Below are 4,446 nucleotides of genomic sequence, written 5' to 3' on the forward strand. Positions count from 1 at the left end.
TGTCCGTCGGCGCGTGCGCACTCGCGCGGCCCCGCCCCCTCGCCGGCCTCCGGCCTCTGGCGGAGGGGGCGCGGTCACGTCTCGCGCAGGCGCCTTCAGCTCCGGGGCGCTGGACAGGAGCCGACGAGGTGGGCCAGCGGTGCCGGGAGTGAGCTACTACGCGCGCTAAACGCCGCGTCGGGGCGGTGAGCGCCTGTCGGGTGGAGTGGTCTCATCTTCCGAAGCGTGCTCCTCGAGCCTGTGCAGCCCCCCAGGTTGCAGGGCCCGGTCCCCCGGTCCCCGTGGGCGCCCACGCAGGTGGCGCCTTCCCGTCCAGTGGCCGTGCGCTGGAATTTGAGGAGGCCCAGTGGAGAACGTTGAACCCGAGTATAGACACCGTTGGGGTTCCCTCTGCTTGATCCAAATGAGATGGGGTAAAGTCACAGTACCTTTCTCTGCTTCTATGTTTTACCTGCTTTCCGGGGAAGGTGAACCCAAGTAACGCTTGGGTTGCTTCTGACGTAATAATTCAGCTTGTGGCTACAGCATCCCCGGTCCTTTTCATGAACGTTTGGACAGTGCCACTTACTGCTCAGAGCGTAAATCCCACGGCTCTACCAGCTCCCAAACTAAACATTTACCCTACAGTTAGGGCTGCATCTACAATCACTGAGATGCAGTGATGTACAAACCGGGATGGGATCGGTGATGAATTGATTTGGGGGTAACGCTAAAATGATATGGAAGACAAAGATTACTATAAGGAAGGAAGCTTTTTGAGAGCATATGCTTTGGATTCCTGGGAAAGGAATGAATTGGAAGCACACCAGGCATCTCCTATTGTAAATGGTGGGTCTGGTTGGGCATTTTCATTTAATCCTTGTTAGGTCGAGTTTTTCAAATGTTGACTATGGCTTAGAGAATTTAAACTTCCTAAAGAAATAGTAAATGGTAGCCTTCCAATGATGCCATGCTGTTACCTGGGTAACGTGGATTTAATGCTACTGCTAGACATTTATACAACATGGGTCATGCCCGTAATCCATCAATTAGAAATAGAAGCTCTCTGCCCTCAAGGAGTTACAGGTACACAGGAAAAGGTAAATGTTAGCATAAAACAACTTACAGTACAAGAGGTGTTACAAGGTATCATCTCCTTGTACCTGGATAATTACGGTAGTCTTCTGGCCCGCCTTTCTACTTCCCCTTTATTTCTCTACTTTCCAATTCCTTTCAGCAGCTGGAATGATCCTTTTAGAACCTGCCAGTATACACCATTCCTCTGCTCAGAACCCTTTACCATTTTACTCAGATTACAATTCAAAAGCCTTACCATGGCTTCTAAGAAAGAGCTCAGTCTGGATAAACCACATCTACAGCTGCTGTTCAGACTTCATCAGACCCTGTCCAAGCACACCAAGCAGAACACTCAGGACCTACTGTTCCTTCTGCGGGGACCACTGCCCTCCCAGGTACCCACGGAACGTGCCCTGTCACTTTCCTCCGTAGCTGCTCAAATGTAACTTGACCTGACAGTTCTTCCCAGACTGTCCATCTAGGAGAGCTAACCCTACACACACACACACACACACACACACACACACACACACACACACACACACACACACACACACACACACTTTCCACACATTTGTTATCTGTGTCTCCCTTACCTCTTTGGCTCTACTGGAATGTCCCATGAGAGCAGGACTTTTGTCTCATTTATTCACAGCGGTACTGCCGTCATCTAGAACAGAGCGCTCCAGTACACAGTCAGCACTCAGTAAATACTTGGTGAATGAATAAGTGCCAAATGAATGTTAGGATAGTAATAAGGAAATTCAGAAGAAGTCACATGTTGCCTGGAGTGGTCTGTGAAAGCTTCCTTTAGACGATGGAATTTAAATGATGATGAGGATTGACACTGGGTGGGTGGGGGCTGTTTGGAAAGGGGGAAAGTGGGGGGGAAGGGTAGTCCGAGCAGAGTCAACCAAAGTAAACAGAGACACTAGACAAGGCAGTAATCAAATCTACAGTAGTTCTAGATGCTGACCTCTAAAAGTATAACCAAAATAGGAAACTGCTAATAGCACATCTCTGAAAATTCACTTTGCCTCATCAAGGCTAATTTATCTTTCCCTCTTTACCAGCAAATCCCATCCTTCTTAGATTGTATCCATCAGATACTGTCAATTCCAGACTGACCGGGAAATATATTTAGAGAATAGTTGGAATTTGTTTTAAACCGTGAAAAAGAAAATATCGAAAATAGCAGAGAATTAAATGTTTAAATAAAGCACAAGTGACACATGCATTTTAAGTTTTCTCATATACATGAAGGACAAAGAAAATAATAGGGCACAAAGAACCAGCTGGATTAAATGTCCCTGCAGTTCCCGTTGCAAGTCCAAAGGTATTATGTATGAAGAAAGAAGAAAATCGAATAGTTTCACTTTCTAAAACTATCCCAATTTCAACTATGACAGTGCTTCATTATAAAGTTATGTTTATTTAATTCTTTGCCATAATTTTTTTTTTTTTTTTTTTTGCGGTATGTGGGCCTCTCACTGTTGTGGCCTCTCCCGTTTGCGGAGCACAGGCTCCGGACGCGCAGGCTCAGTGGCCATGGCTCACGGGCCCAGCCGCTCTGCGGCATGTGGGATCTTCCCGGACTGGGGCACGAACCCGTGTCCCCTGTATCGGCAGGCGGACTCTCAACCACTGCGCCGCCAGGGAAGCCCTGCCATAATGTTTTAAACCACTACATATATACATATATATATAAAACAAGAAATAAAATAAATTATATATATAAATATATAAGTGGGTACTAGTCATCAGTAATTTTCATAAACCTAATCATAAAGATTAGCATGACTATTGTCTTTTGATACTCAAAGAGTTCATTTATTATGGAAATTGCTCTTTAGTAATCCAGGGTAAACTTTGTATTAAATCAAATGAGTAGTACTTTAATTAAATATTATAAATATTTTTTAATATAAAGGTCAATGTAATGGACAATGTTGTGTCTCCCACAAAATTCATATGTTGAGTTCTAGCCTCCAGTGCCCTAGGATGTGACTGTATTTGAAGATAGGCTCATTAAAGAGGTAATTAAGTTAAAATGAAATAACGAGGGTGGACTCTAATCCAATCTGATTTGTGGCCCCATAAAAAGAGGAAATGTGGATACAGACATGTACAGAGGGGAGACCATGTGAAGACACAGCCAACACCTTGGTCTCGAACTTCTAGCCTCTGGAATTGTGAGGAAATAAGTTCTGTTGTTTAAGCCACCCAACCTGGTATTTTGTTGTGGCAGTCCTGGCGAAGTAATACAGTCAGTGACATATTTTTACAGGTCACATACGAGCTGTATGAGAGATGATCTGGAGAAGTACTTGTTATAGAGGAGGCATTTAACCAATACTGACTGGTACATTGCTGCCCATTTCCCCCTGTGATAACCCTTGTTGCCAAACAAAATTAAAGATGTGCAGCTATGAATTGGTTATAACTTCTAAGAAATTCATAGTCCTGTTGTGTCAAAAGCCTTTGGTGTCCTGACTGATATGCTCAGCATCCTTTCTAGTTTCTGACTCACTGGGGGGACAGTTTCACGCAAGCTTCCACTCTTCTCTCTGACAGCTTCTCTCCTCTGCGTTTTGCCAGGCTGCTCTGCTTTCTGCCCCGAGGCGCTTCTGACTTTGCCTACCCGAGGCCAGCAGTAGCTCTCTCAGCTCACACCATGCACAGCTTTGAAGTGTTGGTGAGTTAACACTCCTGGGTCAGCTTTCAATCAGGAGACAGTAGCCAATGGGTAAAGGTTCTTGTCTTTCAGCCTGTAACAAGATAGTTTTGTAAGACCATTCTCCATGCTTCTTCAGAGGTCCTGGTGAAACTGAGTTCTGGTTGCCCACAGCAGCAACTTCAATAACACACTCTGGTATCATCTTCTATCTCTTTCTCCCCATTCCCTTACTGCTTCTTACTAGGATCACCTCCCAAATGACCTGGCTGCACACAAGTAGTTGTCTTAGGTTAAGCTTTGGGGGAAAACCAAGCTACGAAGGTTGGTGTAAGAAGAAAGTCTCAAATGCAGCGTCTCAGTTCTCTGGAACTGGGTCGCTCAGCAGTCAGGTGGCGACAGGGATACCTCCTGGTGTGCTATGGCATCAGGGCTACTAAGGCGCTTCCTACCTGTGGTGGATTGAATATGAAGATGAATCATTCATCTTCGTGGTTGCTGTGGCACTTGAATGGGAAAGGGACAATTGTACTTATAAGGCTGGGGGATTTTCCTGGCTTTTTTTTTTTTTAAACTTTCATGGTCAGCTAGCTGTCAACTCAGGGCTCACCATGAGAGCTAGAAAACCCCCATATCAATATTTAACTGTGGATATGAATGATTAATATTGGAATTGCAGTGCATGCATAGACTCATGTTACTGTTTTTAAAATTTA

Source organism: Grampus griseus, assembly GCF_964374135.1.
Source record: "Grampus griseus genome assembly, chromosome: 10".
Lineage (NCBI taxonomy): Eukaryota > Metazoa > Chordata > Mammalia > Artiodactyla > Delphinidae > Grampus > Grampus griseus.